Consider the following 20,656-nt stretch of genomic DNA (forward strand, 5'->3'; position numbering starts at 1 on the left):
TTGGTCTGTCTGCCCATCGAAACGTTGTCCATAGCAATACATCTGGACATTCATATAAATGATTATGTTTATTCGTGGATCCTAGGGGACAATTCCTGCTGATTACATTGTCCCTCTACAGGCCTAGCTTACCTGTAGAGTCACAACAAACCCTCAGGGGATCGTCCATGCAGAGCATCTCTTGGACTAAAGTGCATACATTAATCAGGAGTGAAGGTTAAATGCAAGTAAATACCATTTATCCACCTCTCAAAATCTGAAATAGCATTTACACAGATTCACCTGGGGCATTTATGCAGACTTTACATATGCAAGTATGCTCTCTGTGACTATTTCTCTTGTAAAATTTGGGATTGCTCTCCACCAGGATCATGCAACATGTCCTCATACCTAAAGGAAAAAATAACTTTGTTAGTGTCTTCCAAAACAACCCATTTGACCATAACCGTGATAATTTGGGAGCCTTTGTGATTGACCACCTGTTATGGATTGGTTACGGATTGAAGCTAAAGGTTTGATTGTGATTATGGTTAAAGGAAACCAATAGCGTTTTAGCAGCACTACACAAGGTATTTAAAGCATCTGAATAAACAACCAGCACTTTTGTTCTGGTGAGGACTGTCTTGCATCATGGTATCTTCAAGAGAGCACAGAGCAGTCATTAACCCACCACCCACTAAGCTGAGCAGAGATAAAAAACAAATCAATCCCCTTCTGTAAGAAAGTCAGCAAAAGCATGAACTGGTGGTGGGACTTAATTCATTAAAGGAAAATATGTTACAGCTGTGTTTGGCTCCACCAGGATTTGATGGTGCTTTTTAAAACCCAAAGCCCTTTTAATGTTCTGTGGTGTTATTTCTCCATGGGTTGTTAGATTCATCATTCATAACTGGCTGAGGAGAAAGCAAAGGCAGGGCGTGGGGGTTACTGTGTGTGTGTGTGTGTGTGTGTGTCCTGTATGTTGACCTGAACCTCTCAAGCAGCAGACCAGACAGTGCTATGACCAACACTTTCAGCTTAAACTGGCTATCCCACACTGCCATCTGTGCGTCAGTGAATGAACACCAGCCAAAAACAAAAAAAAATATCAGACTGCCCTTACATAAGTGATCTATAAACCAACAGTGAGAGTTATGTGCCTTACAATAAGCAGGCTGAGATGATGCTCAGCTGGGGGGTCCCACCAGGGAGGCAACACCAGCTCAACCCGCTGTGCTGATTTACATGTGACCCACATCGATGCACTAGTTTTTTGCTTCCGACAGATCGAGGGGGAGTGAAAGAGATGGAAAGAAAGAGAGACAGAGAGGCTGCCATTTTATGTATCCTCCAATCCCTTTTCTGCCTCAAAACAAGCACACACACACGTACAGTAATTCTGCCTCTCTCTGATGCACTGAACCCAATCCCATCTGTTCAAGGAGGATAAATTCTGGCAGAGGGAATTTATCTGCAGCCAAGATTTATTTACTGGAAACAAGTTTGGGTTTTCTTTCTCTAGCAGTATGTCTTTTCTCTTTTTCACTCCTCCCTCCTGCTGTTTCTGCCTCCCGCTGTGTGTGTTGTCCTGCAGCTTCTGTGCAAGCTCGGCCAGGTCGATAGCCACTAATGAAAGCCGCCTTTATGAAGGTGTCAGCTGCTTTCCCTCACAGGAGCAAGCAGCTCTAATTTGAAGTAATGGTTATTGGCTGAGCCATTGATTTATTGAGGTGGTGATTAGTGCACTGTATCAGCACCTGCAGAGGAGGGCTGGGAGGGAGAGCGTGCAAAAGATGGAAGGTGGAGGAGACTGGAGGAAGGTGTGTGTGTGTCTCTTTGTGTTTGATATGGGTGGGTGGTAAGGCGGGAGATAGAGAGAGGATGGGAGAGGATGTGCAGTTGAGACAGAGAAAGATAAAGACCACATGCTGTGACAGTGTCAGCCTTTATCATCATTGTCCTGTTTCTTCTCTTGTGATCCTGCTTTTGTGCTCTGATGAAATACAACCTGACGAAGTAAAGAATTTGATGTCTAGTGACTGCAATGTTCTCAACTGAAAAAAGAAACTCATGCCCCCCATATGTAAACCGGTTTCACTTTATCAACCACCAACAACAGTGTGGATGTTGCATTTTATTGAAATACAATTGAAGAGAACATGAACTGCAGGCTTCTTTTCTTGACAGTAAACCCAAGAGTTGATGGCCTTCTCCATATTTCTCCACATTGACTGATGTGTTTGTCTGATCAGCATCATTAGTTTTTCCTCACTGTCAAAAATCTCTCCATCTTGTACTTTACATGTTGTTTTGCTGCCTAATTAAATCCTGCAATCCTGAGTCTTCATAGCCTATATAGAACAATCTTGTTTATTGTTCCCCCATCAAGTCAGTTTTATTTATATAGCCCAAAATCACAAATCTCAAATGTGCTTAGCTTTACAATATGTACAATAATAATAATAATAATAATAAACGTTATTTGTATAGCTCAAAGTGCTTTGCAACAAAGAAAATTACTTGCACCGAGTGCTTCACATGAAAGAAAGAAATTGAACAAACAACACCTCTATCCTCAGACCCTTAATCTGGATAAGGGAAAACTTCATGAAGAGCGACAGGGCTGGCTCTCTCTTCCAGGACGGACAGACGTGCAACGGATGCATGATATATCAGCCCAGTATCCCTGGAAATGACGTGCGTACTGGATGATTCCACACCTCGCAAATTACGTCTGATAACACTTAGCGTCAATGCTGACTTTCAAGCAGGAGACGGGAGATTTTGTCCTGTAGACTTGTATCCCCACAGGCCTCTAATTAATGTTCTTTTACCCATGATCTTTCCCTAACCGTAACTGTTTAAGCCTAACCATACTACTTTATTTGCTACCATATAACTACAATTTTTCCCTAACCTTAACCATACCATAAATTTGAACATAATCCAGAGTTTTGCAGAAACGTCTAATATCAACGTTCTTGTCTGACGATAGGATTGCGTATATATACAGAGTAGACAGAAGTCGCAATAGTAAAATTACAATAAGTAGACACAGAAAAAAATAAAGTACACAATATAATATTAAATAAATAAACTAGTAAAAGTGTTGGAGGGGGTGCCACCAAGCACTGACCAAGCACCAACCACAAAAAGACCTGGAAGGAGGAAAGGCTACACATACACAACAGGACTAAGAAGCAAATCACACAGAAGGAGAAGAGACAAGAAATGCTAAAAGTGGATGAAGCAGCAAATTGCAGACAACACATCATGTGAGAACAGAAGACGGAGCAAATACTGGTTGAGGATTACCCAGATCAGAGACGACTGGATGAAGCACTGACAAGAGCCAACCGACCCAAAACCCTGGGTAAAGGAAGGGGAGACAGCAAGGGAGAAAAAAACAAGGTAGAGACAAAGAGAGGACAGACGGTGGTCCACGGCAGAGGAACCCCAGCACCGAAAAAGAAATTAATTTAACTTACTGCTCCACTTTTTTCTTCAGTCTGTGAGACGTTCTACACAGGCTCTACACCCACCCAAGGGGGCCCACCCCACGGTTTAAGAAGTTTAGTTTGTGTCCACACTAATGCAGTTACATTTAAAATGCATCCTTTTCTCTGTTTTCTCCTTCAGTACACATTATGTTGGTGCCTTCCAACCACACAAGAAGGTTTTTTGATATTGCTCCGTCTTTCTACAGTGGATACGTTGGAAAACGGCATCCTCATATTGTTGCATGGGGGGGGGAATTCATGGAGGGATTACCAAATGTCTCTGCCGGCTCAGGCCCAGGGGTGTCAGGGGGGCCCTAGAGTTACAGCCTGCAAAGTGACATTTTCAGATTTCTCATTGCAGAGTAATGGGGCAAAAGCCCCTCTATAAAACTAAAGGATTAGCCTAAAATTCAGGAGATAACCACTTTCCCATAAGCAATTCCCAAAAGCACGTTTGACTAAAATCGTAACATTTGTTGGAATAACCATCGTTCCTTTAAAAGGCGGTTTGGACACGTTTGTAATAAAGTCGTGTGGTTGGAACCACAGCTCCAGAGCAGCACTTAGAAGAATAGTTTGTCATTAATTATTGAAGTCCTCACGATTACAGCTCCAAAGGAACAAGGAAGTAATGATACAGCTGGGAGGACAGGTTTCAAGCAAATAAATGGTTTTACAGACTTCATAGGACTATAGCCTATACTGAATAGGAATTTAGAAAGCAAAAACAACCATGTCTGCATATTTGATATATTTTTAATAAACATCGCAACCTCAAGTATGTTTAGATGCACACTAGAATTCCAGTAATATGGTACAATTACATTCACATCAGAGCAGTGTGCAGTATAACTACAGACCTGTTCTTTTGGAGATTCACACTCACATTCACAATTTTTGAGATGGATTTTGGATGACTTCGTGGCTCGCCAGATTCGTTCAAGTACGTCAGACAGTAGACTCAGTGTTTGTTTGCCTGTGGATACTCACTCCTGCAGTTTGGTCGATAGTTAGACTTGTAGTGGCAGTTATTTTAATAATTGTTGTTTATTGATTTATATACTTTAATCATCTCCAGTTCATTAATTATTACCTCTACTATCATGACACAGCCTACAACTTCATATTATGAAAGGATAGTGAAGCATAAATTGCTTTACTTCCACTTAAATACCAACATATCCTGTTGGCGTGCCCTGCAGTCTTGTGGCCTAAAAGGTGCACAATGCCTAACACTCTAAATTCCAAAAAACTCAAAAGTTAGATATATATCTAATTTAATATATATCTGTGTATACTGAAGCGACATTACACTGGAACTTTTAGACGCATTTTAGAAATACCGTTTTTACACGTCACCGACTTTTTTTAAGAAAGTGAGAAGGTCGTTTGCTTTTCTAATCCAGACTTTCTTATTGTCCATCTTGTCATACACCCACTTCAACAGTGGAGCGACAGCTGTCAAGATCGAAATGTGCAGGCCTCCTCGACATGTTGTGTGCTCGTACTACAATCCCACCACGTGGAAGAAACTCCAAGAAAATGTCACAAACACAAGCTCAAAGAAACAAAGCAGCAAAAAAACCCAATGGTTCCTGCTTCAGTCACTATTTTCAGCACTGACTCTGTGTGAGCCTCCGAGGAGCCATAACAGCTAATATAAAATTGAATAAAGACGAGAAGCGACATTTTCCATCACCTTGCCACTATGATGTCCAGAGCTTTGGATGGGCCGAGAGGGAGACAGAGGCTGGGCTGCAGATAGGGGTCATGCTTTCATTAAAGAGGCTAATGGCGTACAGAGTAAAGGAGCTGATATTAGCCACAGGGAAACCTATTAAGAGTGGGCTGGAGAAAGTCATGATGAGGAGCTGATTACAAAATCACTGAAAGGAAAATGACTTGGGAGATAAGTAAAACTGGAGCTCAGAATCTGTGAAAGACACTGAAGCAGACTGAGCACAGGTCAGACAACTGAGACCAGGCCAGTTTGATCAGAGGGTTGTAGGATAGTGAGGCTTAATATCAAAACAAAAATGATCAAATATAAAATATGAAATTCTTCTGTTGTTGTTGTTGCTGTTCAGATTTTTGACATGTTTTTTTTTCTAGTGCAATCTTCATACATTCTATTTTTGTGTCACATATTCCAGTGTTATTGTTATTTAAAAAGTCAAGATACTTGCTCTAGACTTAATTCATTCATAGCAGGATATTAACATGTCAGATCTAATTCAGAGATAATATCTGGATTATATACACAGTATATGTGCATTTTTCTGACTGAAAAATACATTTAACAACATAATTATTTGTTATAGACCACATTGGAATTTTTACTAGATTTAGCATGTGCACTGCAAATTAAGTATGTATCCTTTATATCACCAAAAACCTTTTCCAAACTATAGCAGCGTTTTTCTACCCTTCTAGGACGTCACTGGTCCCCATTGATTACTGGGTTGAATGAAATTGAAACTCATTTTGTCATGTTGACGTGGCGGAGCACAAACTACACAACTGTTATCAGACGAAGTGTACTGACTCCAAAATTATTCCAGCTGAAAGATCTGTGACTGGTGTGAATGATCGCAATATAGGTGAGAAGTCAGTGTGCGTGGGCTGAATGTCAGCTGTCTCCCTGCTTCCTCGCCCCCAGTTTCCTGCAGCACAATCATTGGATATTTTCCATCTCAGACTCGTCTCCAAAGTGTCCTCCAAGTGCATCTTGTTTTTGGCTATGATAAAATCAAACCTGCTCAAAAACTGTTGTAGCGTTTGGGGTACTCATGACTAGGTCAAGTGGTGTATCTGAACCATTTAAACTAGGATTCCTAATAACTTGAGGGTTTTGTCTCAGATCTTAAAAAATGTCCGGGACAGGCAACCCTGGGCAAAAGTCATGTACAGCAGTCTTCACTGCACTTAACGTAACTACAGTGAACAGTAAACAACAAACTTTTGCTAAAGTTCAACTATGTATTTCAATGAAAAAATGCGAATTGTAGCAGAAGGATTTGGGTAATGCAGCAACATGGTCACGTAAGGAAGCACAAGGTGAAAAACGTTAATCATTTTAGAAAATAGTTTTGAGGAGATGCACCAGATGACCTGTAAAACCACAACAAGCAGCCAATGGGTGACAAGGGATCTGGGAAACCAAGCTGTATTCCTGCTTACTTTTTCATTGTGCGAGTAGGACCTAAGGCAGCTTAGGGTGCGTTCATACCTAACCTATTTGGTTTTGTTTAAAGGAACTTTAAGTATCTTTGCCTGTTTAATTCTGTTCATTTTGGCTGATGTGAAAGCTGTCAATCAAACCCTGGTGCGGACTAAACAACTGGATCTGTATTGCCTGAAAAGGTGGGTCCTGGTCTAACTAAAGAGCATCAATGTATCATTTTTTTCCTTGGTCCAGACCAAATGAACAACACAGGTGTGAAAGCACCCTTAAAGTGGAGATTGTTTTGAATGGAAATCTCTAGATTGCCCTTGTGATGGACTAAAGCCTGTTCAGTGACATTAACACAGGAGGACACCAGTCTTTGAAAAAACTAAGCACTTAATGCAATTTTTGTGTTGATAACAATAACAATTGATGATCTGGTTGTTGTCAATCGTGATATTTTAAATGAAATACATATAAGTGATTGTATAAGTTTGCAATGTAATTCATTCTACAGGCAGCCACACACATTTGTATACCACACATACACAGTTCCAGCTGTGGTTTTAGTAAGATTTTCCCTGCTCCCATCTCATTTCAACTATTTCTTTCAGATGATATTAATGTCTGTGTGGTGAGAGAATCACATTCCATTCTGTGTGTGGTTTTTTTGTGTGCACATCTGTGACAGAGAGGGTATGTTTGTGTGTGTTTATTTTGCAGGAGGCTGATGTGGAAAGCCTCCAGTTTTTCTCTCAGCCTGTCTGTTGGCGGGGCCCCGGGGCCAGTAAATATGTTAGGCCATCTGGCCATCTGCCTGTCTGTCTGGACAGATGGTCCACCTGAGGGCCAATCACAGACTAACCACTGGATCTCCAACATGATTCAATGATAGGACTCGATGCCATTTATTTCCAGTTAAATAGAAATTCCTCCATTCTGTTCTTAGCTAATAATATAAGCAATTAAAACTGAGTCCAAATGCCTTCCACGACTACACTGAAAACGAAGTTCCAAGAATCGAAACAAAATATACAATTCTAATTATTGTCCATTTAAAGTGGTTTAATTATGACAGTAGGCCTGGGACCAAGGTAAACAGGTAACACTGTGTACACACTATTTGCGTAGTCGAATGTTAAGGTGAATAAAACAGATGTTCAAAAAACTGTCACACTATTTGCGGCACCTCTTCAAACTATTGTAGACAAACCAGCTGACCTTAATTCTAACCAAAATCCAAACCTTGACTCTACCACATACAGTCAGTATTCAAACCAAAACTAACTCTTGCCACTACTGCAAAGTATCATCAAGGATGCAAAGTTTTGTCTTGCAACATGTTTTCATTTTAGCGAGGTATTAACCAATAAATACATTTCAGAAATGCAATCATGCACTCTCCTTTCCACAAGTTAGAAAACTGGGATGGGATTCAATGGCAGTTCAGCTGTCAGCTCAACAAAAAGGTCGGGATTGAATGGTATAAGATGGAGTTTGCTAACTTGATGAGTCCTCTCTAACTGTGCTACAATTACACTATATTTCATCATTTAGCATTGTCCAGTTATTGTCACTGGTGTGTTCAATCTGTCCAGCCAAAGTTAGTCTTCTTTTAAAGCACACATACAAATGTCTCTGCTGCCATCAACTGACAAAGATAAATAATCTTGAGTAGCAACTTAAATAAATTACTGTATCTGATCCCTACAGATTACTTTTACACTTTTTATCAGCCTGCCAGAGTCATGGAGCTCTGCTGCTACACAAGGAGTGGTCAGTGAGTAGAACTGAGCAGAACTAAATGATGCAAAAAACAAGGTGCTCTGAAGCGAAACACACCTTTAAAAACAGAGAAGCGGCTATTTACCAGCAGGCATCACAACTTGCTGTGTCATTTAACTGCAATGACCTTAAAGCTGTTAACAGTTCACTCTTAATTGTGAACAATTTGAAGCGAGACATTACAGTATTTATATCACACTATCATTAGAGCTACATATAACTGAGGACGAATGAGTACACCTTGAAGTTATGGCAAATCCAAAGTGATAAGATACTTTGAGTTTTTTAAAGTACCCAAATATATTGTTTGTGTATCATTAAAATGTGACTTGTAACTTGATGGTAACCTGACCCGTTCTAGGTGAGGTGACACACAAAAAAAATGTTTTCACTTGTGCTCAAGTCCCACTCTTGGTCCAGAGAGTTGTCTGAGAGTTGACATTTGAAAAAATACTGAGGGAAAACTCACACATATTCTAGTGAGCTCCTGGCTTGCAGGGAGACTTCAATAAAAGAGGATGGAAAGCTGCACCCTCACAACTCCTTTTGCATTTATTTCAACTTTAAGATCGACGTTTTGGCAATCAGCTTTCTTCAGGGACAACGTTTGTAACCGTGTTTTGCCTAAGATCAAATGATGTCCTTTCTCCAGTCCCTCAAGTCCCTCAGTCTGTATAAATGCTAAAATGAAGTATTATTGTAACATTTTTAAACATAATTAAATAATGTATTATAATTTATAATTTAAATAATTTAAATAATTGTTAACATTCAGTTTCATGCTGAATAAATGCACAGGGAACGACTCCTTCACGAACCTGTCCCATGAGGTAATAAAAGTGTCCCACATGGCATAGCAGCCTAGAAAGCATGTAGTGCTATAAACTAGTAAATGACTCCGACACCAGCTCATGATTTATGTTTCATGTCATCAAGCCTCTCATGCTCATCTCACCGTTTCTCTATAAAGTCCAATAAAGCAGTGAAGCCATAAAAATAATCCTAAAACTGTCCCAGAAACTTCTGTTTTGCCTGGACCATTCCACTTTTTTTCTCAAGTCCCTCTTTTATTCAACAGGGGCACGTTTATAGTCAATAATACAAAGACATACTGTAATATAATTCAAATGACGTACTGAAGCTGTCACTTAGATGTTGAAATGTCTGTAAGAATCAGCAAGATATTACTCTCAATTAAACAAAAATAAACTATCCCAACCTTAAACAAAAAAAACTTACTCTGCAGTTGTCACCATAGTTATGTCATGGACAAAATTGGAGCTATGTTAGCAATAAGCATGACATAACCTTTCAAAAGACATCAAGGGGAAAACGTTTCATTTTGGTGAAATATCAAAAAACACAAGAGCCACGCTCGCGACTCTGTGAGGCTGTAAGACTTACGCACAGTGGTGCTTTTTATCGGGAATATGTCCTCCCAGATCCATATTCTTCACATATGTTTACAATCTATGTATGATTTGTCATCCTGATTGTCCATACTGTAATTTTACTATGTTGGTCATAGTTGGTTCAGTACACACCAACAGTGTGTAAAACGCACGTAATTTTTTTCTGTCCAGGTGCTGAGTCCAAAAAACAGATATCTGTTTCACAAGGACTCAAACACTGTCGAATGCTCCCTTTCAAAAACAGTTTTTCTTTCATTCATTTAGAAAGTACTAAAAGGGTTGACTCTTCATCATCAGGTACAGAGACATCAAGATCCTGGTGTCTCTGTACTTGATGAAGAGCCAACCTGGGCTCGAAAAACACTGTACTCTTTCTGAATGAATTAAAGAAACAGTTTTTGAAAGGGAGCATTCCACAGTGTTGTGAGTCCTTGTGAAACCGATATTATTCTGTATACATGACATCCGTCCTGGAAGATGATAGAACTCCCCCAAAAACTTCTTTAACTGAGAAAAAAATGAAGAAACCTCTTCTCAGTTAAAGGGGTTTTTGAAAGAGATTTTCCTTATCTGAATCAAGGGTCTATGCTGTACCGATTTGTGAAATTGATATATTGGGCTATATAAATAAAATTGACTTGACTTTGAGCTAAGTGCTAATGTCAGAATACTAAGCTACCCACAATGTCGTTAGTTTAGTTTAGCGTGTTGCCAGGCTAACATTGCTAATTAACACTAAACACAAATTACAGTTAAGGCTGATGATATGTCAATATTTTGCAAGATTTTAAAAATGTACAAAATGTCACGATATTCCACCCAATAGTTGTCGAGATATTTGACAATACTGTATATTGGTGTATTGTTTAAGCTTATTGGTTGGGAGCACTTACAACAAAGTTAGAGCTTGAATTTAACTGGTAATTATTACCTCCACTCAGGATGTTATATTTTTGGTCTTGTTTGTTTTATAGTTATCAGGTTGTTTCAGTTACACTTGCTACACCATGCCAAAGCATAAACTGTGCTTCTTGACATTTTTAAACCAGCCAGTTTCTAACCAGAGTGAGGGTCAGACATTTCCTTGACAGGATTTGGTTGTGTGCACCTTTAACTCAATACCTGCTGCTGCTGCTGCTTGCAGACAATCAATCAATTAGTCACAGAGCTTCAGGTGGTGCAATCATCTGTGCTTGAGGTCACATGCTGCTTATTTACTCATTCCACACGTTTACCCTGCAGATGTTGTAATAACTGCTACACAACATGCCCTTTAGTTTACGAACAGATTGCTGCGCATAGTACACACATACTCCAGTGACAGGAGGCAGGAGAGTGTGGAAAAGTTAGCGCTTGAATTCCTCACATCCACATCTTAACAGTACCTGCTCAGGGACAAAGGCTCTTTATGTAGGTTACTTTCCCTGTCTGAATTTTGTAAGTATTGATTTGTGAGGTGGAATCAAAAACAATAACAGAAAACAGACACTGGCCTGAGACTGTGGCATTTGCAGCGTACAGGGTAGAGTATAGAGAAATACAACGACAACAGTGACATTTAAAAATATGAAGGAAGGAGCTCTTTCTGATGTGTTTAGTGAAGCATCTTCTTAGGTCCTGTGGTGTTAAACACAGACACACACATACGTCACCCGACATCCACATATCCACCTGCACACTCACACGGAGCAGGTTTTGAGGTAAATAACACCTGACATGTAAGTCAGCCATCTTTCGCCACTCTGCACATTTTGCATGGAGACTAAATATCTGAGCATGTGTCGCCCTCTGGTGCTCTGACTCATATGCTAATGATGCTGCACTCCTCTATGGTAGAGGAATGTTAGAGGACAAGAAGGTAAAAATAGCTGATGACCCAAGAGACACTTCATGAAATCGTTGGGGGTAGGGGGGGTAATCACATGTTAATCACATGTTTACATTACATCTAACTATAAAGGAAGGAGTCTCTGTATGTATGTATGTGTGTGTGTGTGTGTGTGTGTGTGTGTGTGTGTGTGTGTGTGTGTGTGTGTGTGTGTGTGTGTGTGTGTGTGTGTATGTATGTATGTATGTATGTATGTATGTATGTATGTATGTATGTTTGTTTGTTCTGTGACCTGTGGAGGTCCACAAGGCTCCCTTCTGGGGCCTCTTCTGTTTAACATCTAGGATGCTTCCACTGGCTCAGTTAATGGAAAACAACAAAATATGTTACCATAATGATGCAGACGACGCACAAATTTACATTACCATATCACCAGGGGACTATAATCCATCAACAATTGGATGTGCCAGAATTGTCTTCAATTAAACAAAGATAAAACAAAAGTCATTGTTTTTGGAGCCAAGGAGGAACAATTAAAAGTCTGCTCGTGTCCTCACTAAGACCAAAAAGTGGATCACATCACCCCAGTTCTGTGGTCGCTACACTGGCCACCTGTCTGTCAAAGAATTGATATTAAAATACTACTGTTGGTTTATGAAGCACAGAATGGTTTAGGGCCAAAGTACATTTCTGATCTTCTGCTATGAACCATCCAGACCTCTCAGGTCATCTGGGACAGGTCTGCTTTCTGTCCCAGAGTCAAGACTAAACATGGAGAAGCAGTGTTCAGTTTTTATGCCCCACATATCTGGAACAAACTCCCGGAAAACTGCAAGTCTGCTGCAACTCTCAGTTCTTTCACATCAAGGCTGAAGCCTTGTCTGTTTGCCGCTGCCTCATTAAATGAAATATGAGGCTTTAGATTAATATCTTACACTGCACTGTAACTTTTACTCCCGTTTTATCTTATTTTATTTTCTATTTAACTCTTTAATTGTATTTAAATGTATTTTTACATTGCCTTATGTTGCTTTTACATTTGCCTTTTATGTTTTATGTAAAGCAATTTAAACTGCCTTGTTGAAGTGTGCTATACAAATAAACTTGCCTTGCCCGTGATTTTCTTGACAACCATTCATCCGATCAACTTCACACTTAGCGGGTGTATTGCTGAGGACCCAATGGAGTGCAGCCAGATGGTCACGCTATAACAACGAACTTTAGTCATAAGTCTCAGAAACAAAATTCTGAATTTTGTCCAAATCTGTTTTTTCACTACTTCTCCTCCATAATTTGAGCAATTGTTGGTACAGAACATCTCTGGACCAAGCCGGGAAAAGTAACTACACTAGTTTCAAAAATGTCAGGATTCTATATTGGGTTGGTCAGCTTAGCACAGAGGAATGCAGATGCAATACTGTTGCTTCTTCAGAGTTAAATTTCAGCAGGTTTTCTTTCAACTTTCAGCTGGTGTTGTTTTTCTTTAACGCTTCAGTTCAATTCAATTGAATTGAATGATTACTTCAAATCTACAACAAGCTGATTAACCCACAACCCTGACATATTATCCAGGTTTACTTATTGTTAAGTTATTCTTGCCAACTTATTAGCATTTATTTTGAATTGTTTTCGTGTCCACCTGATGAATTTAATATTCATCATTTAATATTCACACTCCCTTTCAACATTGGTATGGTCTCCATCGATTTCGGTGACGAATGAGTAAAAAAACTGCTCTTTAGCTCCTAGATGTTCCACTTTTTTTAACATATTTGCTAAAATTCATGAAGAATAAAAGATCTCTGAGATAGCTAGCTAGCTTGCTAACTGTCACTGTCAGTTAGCTTGTTAGTACAGTTGCAAATGGAACAATAAGTTCACACAGTTTATTCCAAAGACATATTTGTACCATCGACTCCTGTTTCATAACGGTCTGCAAACCTTCCCTCTTTTCTGGAGCAGTTTATACAGAGGAGGTTAAATAAAAGTGGATGGTGACACGCTGCTAATAAGGTACGAGGTGCCATGCTATTGTTCCTACGGCCCATTATTACGAAACCCCAATAGTCCGAAAAATGTCCCAAAATGACTGAAAGCCCATTTGTCCAACAGCTATTATCCGGAAAAAAATGCCCATTGCTCCGAAAATACACACTCTCCCTGCAGTTGTTAGTTCATTGACTGCCGGCCCTGTCCATGGTGCTGAATTCTTGGGGGTTTTGCCCAGGGGCCATGTGGCAACTGAGGTAAAACTCTCGTGATTTTATTCCGACATTGGAAATTTGTGTGCAACCGTAAAATCGCTTGAAATGTAGTTTGGTGTAAGGCCAGAAAGATAGCCTATTAAGGGCAAAACCCCCACCAACACAGAACTTTCACCCAGGAGGCCGCTGTTCGGGTCCTGTGTGAAACCAAAGGTCAGCGTTGACTTATTATTTCAACCAAGACAGCCAAGACAGACTTTTTTCACCCACGCAACATAGCTAAAATTTGGTCTTTTCTGTCCTTGGCTGATGCAGAGATCCTAATTCAATGATCTTTTCCTAAATCTAACCAAGTACTTTTGGTGTCTAAACCTAACTAAACTGCTACCGTTTCACAACGTTAACCACATGTTAATTGGCAGAAAGAGACAGCTTAGGGATTTTCAGCAATATTTTAATTTCTTTCTTTTACCATGTTTCTTATGCATAAACCAACCCCTACCCATAATCATAACCCATTTTTTCTAGTGTTAGTGGAGGTAATGAAAAGGTTACTCATACTTCATTCTGAAATATTCTAACCAACCCAACTGTTGTGCTTCCCCTCAAAGATTCTAACAGCAACTGTATGTTTGGAGATAACATCCCCAAATCCTCACAGACTGGTTTCATAACTCTCACAAATCATCATCATTACAGCTGAGTTTAAAGCAGGGTGAGTTTAAAGCAAGTATGTTTGATCAGGAGGAATTTGTTCTGGCAAATTATCAAACAGTTATTATTACTATCTTTATTAATATATCACAAATGCCAGAATACAAAAACCTTATTTTGCACTAAAATACTTTGGAAAATGGTTCATACATTAAACTCTTTATCATGGTGTATGATGCTTTAATGAGTGGTGGATAAACAGTGTGGCTGAGACATAGGAATCATGTTGGTGAAGTGAAGTGCAAAACAAACACTGCTATGTTATTTATTTGTGGTCTATGATAAAACATGCAAATTTACTGTAAACGCTGATCTCGATGTAAATACTCGTGTCCTCATTTCCACATGGTGAAGTCTTATGACCTTATTATCATTTCTCTCATGTCTTAGAAATGTTATGAGGCATGCATGTTGTTGATGCCTAACAAGACAACACAACACAGATTTATATGTGCAATAAACCTGTTGCTTTTCGTTGTCTGCCATGAAAATTTGAACATTTACAATCCAAAAAGAGGCTATATGAATAAATCATTACTTAATGCTCATTTTAAGACATTTTTGGTTTTATAATCACCTGTGTTTAAGAAAAATTGGCTTATGAATGTCAGGCAGCGAAGTCTTTCCAAAATTGATATATCGTTTTGGAATGAGTCCCTTTTATTTCTCTTAAAAAAGAAATCAAATGAGTAATATGAATAAATTTGCTGCAGGGCTGGCTGTAGTGGAAATGTGGATGAGTGTGGTTGAGTGGGCTTCCACCCACATTATGCTTTGACTTTACATAGTCAAAGCATAATCTTTCTGATCTTTCAGGTCTGTTTTGAGTGTGATGTCACAAAAAAGGCCCAGACAGTATATCATCGACGGTATGAATCAGACTTTAAAGAAATCACAACTGATTGAGAGGAGTAGAATCATTTTCTTTTCAGCTCTCGTCTCTGTCACTGCCCATCAGCTCGCTCCACTTCGAATGTGAGAAGGAACTTAACTAGTTCCACTATCTCAACACAGGCACTTTTATGAGCCTCAGCAGCTTATTCAAATAGCATTCATTTACAGTCACATAAAGGGGAAAATTAAACCAATAACTCACACACAGATAGACATGCACACCGTCTCATATGGAAATCAACGCACATAAATGCATACACCACAACACAGCACATTAACCACACACTTTTTATACTAGCACACATCACATGGCAAACCTTCAAAGTTGCCTTCACACAAACTTGAGTTTTCTTTCTGGAATAACCAAATGTTTTGTAGAGCCAAACTCCCCAACAAGGGAGGGTCCCAGCTGAGACCGGGAAGAATCCTAAAGCTGCTTTTGGAGCACTAATCTGAAAAGCCTTTTACAGTCCTAGGGCCCATTAGCAGTATCAGTGTCTCAGGGAAACAGCAAAGTGAGAGAGCAAAAAACACAGCTGAAGCAAAAGGTTGCCAGTTGACTTATTTTCCGCATTTTCACACATTCACAGCTCTTTGGTGGCACTCCTAGACCGACTGAAAAATCTATTTAGTGTCTCTGGCTCTCACATGGTTAAAGTCTTATTTATCTAAAAAATAAATAAGACTTATATAAGTGAGTGTGAGTAAGTAAGTGTTTCCTATAATACATTAAAAATTTCTGATTTAAAATATGGAGTACCACAGGGCTCTGTTCTTGGCCCTCTGTTTCTCTGTCTTTACATTTCACCTGTTGGCCAAATTATACGCAGTCATGGAAGTAATTTCCACTGATATGCGGATGATACACAGGTGTGTCTGTAAAGGCAGATGATCATTACCAAATTATTAAATTAGAGGCCTGCTTGTCGGTTGTGAAAAACTGGATCACGTCATTTCCTGCTCCTAAATTCTGATAAAACTGAGATTGCCCAGCTTGACCCTCGACACCAGTTTGATCAAGTAATTTGATCGTGTAACTAATTCTCGATAACTGTGGGGTTTCTTAAGGTTTGACTGACAAGAATCTTGGCGTCACGTTTGATCCTACCCTCTTTCGATCAGCACATTAAATAAATCACCAAGACAGCCTTTTTTCACCCACGCAACATAGCTAAAATTTGGTCTTTTCTGTCCTTGGCTGATGCAGAGATCCTAATTCACACCTCATCCTGGCTTGATTATTGTAACGCTTTGTTGTAAGGCCTGTCGCATCCTAGTACTAAAAGTCTTCAAATGGTTCAGAATGCTCCTGTTAGAATTTTGACTAATACTAGAAACCATATTACACCAATTTTAGCTTCCCATCATTGGCTCCCTATCTGTGTCAGATCAGACTTTAAAGCACTTCTGATGTCTTACAAAATTATAAAGGGCACACCACTTCATAACTGTCTGATCTCCTTAAACCTTATATTCTATCCCATGCTCTCCGCTCTCAGAATGCAGGGCTCCTGTCTGTCCCCAGAGTTAAAAAGAAGTCAACTGACTGTTTTCCTATTGTGCCTCCTTTCTCTGAAATAACCTCCCGGGCTGACATGAGACAGTCTGACTCTGTTGAGGCCTTTTAATTCAAACTTAAAACTCAACTTGTCACCATAACTTTCAGTTAGTTGCTTATTCTTTGATTACTTCAGGGCTGTACCTGTTACCATTATCCTTCCGGCGGGTCAGTCTCAAGCCTTATACTTACAGTCCATGTTTGTCTTGCCAGCGAGAATATTATAAACTTTCTGAAAACCACTGCCTCCCTAACCCTCCCTGTTTGTTTGTGGTCCCACAAGCACGAGTGTCCAAGCTGTGTGCCTATCTCTCTCTCTCTCTCTTCTCCCTCTTTTCTACTCCTTGTCCTCTCTTTTCTCTCAGGCTTCTCTGTGCTGGACCATCGGCCACCCTGGGATCTCTCTCTTTCCCCTGGCTGTCGGTGCCTCATTCCAGACATTTGTATCTGGATCTGGATCTTCGTCCTCCAGGAGATTCAGCCTCTCTTCTCTCTCTCTCCCTTGATTGCATGTTGTCCATGTCTCTCTCTCTCTCCCTCTGTGTGAGTCTGTTTCTTTTTCCTACCTGTGTGAATAGTGTGCTTGAGTTTTGCCTCTTGTGTGTTTTTGTTGTCCATCCTCTACCAGATCCATATTTTTCAGATATATTTACAATCTATCTATAATTTTGTCATCCTGATTGTCCATACTATAATTTTACCATGTTGGTCTATTCTGTACACACAATCTCTATTGCATGTCTGTCCACCCTGGAAGAGGGATCCTTCTTCTGTTGCTCTTCTTGAGGTTTCCAAATCGAGGGTCTAAGGACAGAAGGTGTCATATGCTATACAGATTGTAAAGCCCCTTGAGGCAAATTTTTGATTTGTAATATTGGGCTACTGTATATACATACAATCGACTAATTTATGGTTCATTTCCCTGTTGCTTGATGTGGAAGACAAATTTCCAGTTGAGATCCTTGAGATCGGAAAGACTCCAGCAGGCAGTGCCAGACATCCCCAGCAGGGGACAGCTTGGCCAGTCTGCATTTATCATTTTCCTTCTTAAAGATTCTTACATCCTTTGTTGATGTGTGTACATCCTTTGTTGATGTGTGTAAGAATATTAATGTATCGCTGCATCACAGGTTCTTAATCTTGAAAAGATAGCCCGTTTATCCAACAAAGAATAACATCACCACCGTGCACAAATTTTAAGTCAAGAACATTTTGATGTTGATTCTTCCTTTCAAAACTAACACGTTATTAAAAGCTCTGGGATCTTTAATAAACACTGTATCGATTGCTAACAGAGCCTCCTCTCGCGCCATTTAAAAAGCTTTGATGCTGGTGCTTTTGTTCTTGAAAGAAAGAAAAAAAAGAAACTGGCATCAGATTTTTGGCCTCCTGTCAGCTTTTGGCAGCAGTGCTAACCCTTTAAAGACATGAACAATGAACTCTTGCTCTTTCTCTGTGCCCCTCCGCCGTGAGGCTACAGAGCGTATCCGCACCACACAGATCCCCTCTGGATGATACAGCAGGCTTTCATTTATGTTGTAGGAGTTTCTGCTTCAACTCTTCAGCACAGTGCCAAAATGAAATGAGTCAGGGAGCCAAACAGTAAGAATGGACATCCATTTATAGATGTTCACGTGCACCAATTTTGCATTAGAAAATAGTTTTTTGTTGTTTGTTTTTTTTACTTGTAGGCATTAGATGAGCTGAAACATTATGTTTCTGCAAAATCAAGTTTTCACTGCCAGTGTTTTTCAATTGGTTATTCCTACATTAAGTATGATTAATGTATGTCTATGAAGATTCTCAGCAATTCAAGTAGTACAGTGGGACACAGAGTTACTAGGTCAAATGCAACTAGATTTGATTTTTGATTCTTAAAATAATAAAATAAGAATGAAACTTCAATCAACTGGGTATAGATAGGAAATTTGTGATCCAGATTAAATATCAATGTCAGTGGTGAGTAATGTGGACAAGAGGTCCTCATACCAAATGCCAAAATAATCCCTTTGTTAGAGCCTTCCAACAATGAACATTTCCAAAACAACTGCAAGAAACAATACAATACAGCACAGTTCAATGTAGCTATACTACTGCATATGTGAACATGCCACTACTTCCTGCATTTGCCCAGAAAGTTGCCATAATGACCATAAATCACTGATGCAGAAAGTTGCATATGAACACAATTTGTAGAAAACTGGACTAAAATCTAATGGTGAGCAGCTCCTCATACTAGCAGAAAGATGACAGGTGACAGCCAAACAGGCATGCAATCAGTAAACAAGTACAGCAATAGGCAGTCATTAGCATATAACAGCCAATTAGGTTGGAACCTTTGATATTAAGGTAAGAAAACAAGAGGTAAACAAAGAGACAGGAAGCAAGGAGCAGGGCGGTAAACAGTAAGTAGCTGGCTAAAAGGAATACAGGCAGAAAGGCAAAGTGTAAAGAGGCGTGTTTACTGGAAAAGAAGTACGTAGCGTGCAAGAAAGCTAGCCAACATCTGTACTCATAACTCACAGGCCTGCTGGTGTTCAGGAAGGCGGAAACTGTGTAAGAAGACAGGTGGTAAACAAGAGCTCGGTAAGCCTGCAGGAGGTGTTCGGGGACAGCGGCATCATTTTTTATTCACATTTGCATCTTATAAATATTTGACAAAATGAACCGTTTCCTCTATCTGTTGTGTGTTCTGGGCTGTTGCTTCGTTAAGTGGATGTTCTCTTCATTCCTGTAGGTGTTGAACAATCTGCGCGTTCATTTGACTGACCAGCATGGTGGATGACTAAGTGACTGTGTGAATCCGACGCACCGGCTCACTCAGTGGGATCCAGTGAGAAAGCAGGGAGAGTGAAGAAGGTCTTTCAATAAAATGTTCCTTCCTCCTTCACCTTCCCTGTTCTCTGACATTCGACTTATTCGTGTAGCCTACACTAAACATTACAGAGAGAGGGAAAAAAGCAGTAGCAGATGAACGATGAGCGGCGTTGTCAGTCAACTATTATAGTCACACTTTTCATAGAATATTCTCATCCCACCAGCAGACATTTCTGTCACTGTAATAGTTTGTTAATTAGTGTACGAGATTAAGCGAGACAGGGAGAAGAAAGCCTCTTTCTGGAGCCTCCTGTTGGGCTTCAAATGTTTGATACAGCACAGCTGGGGTTATCAGGCCCACTTTTCACTGCTATATTCCCTGCTTGTCTCTCCCTTCCCTTTGATTTTTGTTTAGACAGAAAAGCCTTTTTCAACTGACAAGATCAGTTTGTCTGTATCTTTACAAGCTCGGAGTTGAATATCCTTGTTAAACCCTTGCTTTCGAAGGTATTTGCACATTAATCTTACAAAATCTCTTACAGGGCTGTCTGCTGCACCTTTAAAATGATCCGCAACTGCTGCGGCTTCTGTGTGTCAAGAAAATAAATCAGCCTCGTGATAAAAGCAAAGGGGTAATTAAAATGAGCTAATAGATGTTATTAGCTATTCATCAGCTGCGATTGTGTTCAAATTTTCCCTGGAGGCACAGTGATCCTCCCAAACACGAAAAGTCTTTGAAACAGGTAGCGCGGCGTCTTCCTGAATACCAATTAGCTGCTCGGCTTTCTGCGGCTCATCC

The sequence above is a fragment of the Siniperca chuatsi genome, linkage group LG11 (genome assembly GCF_020085105.1).
Source record: "Siniperca chuatsi isolate FFG_IHB_CAS linkage group LG11, ASM2008510v1, whole genome shotgun sequence".
NCBI lineage: Eukaryota > Metazoa > Chordata > Actinopteri > Centrarchiformes > Sinipercidae > Siniperca > Siniperca chuatsi.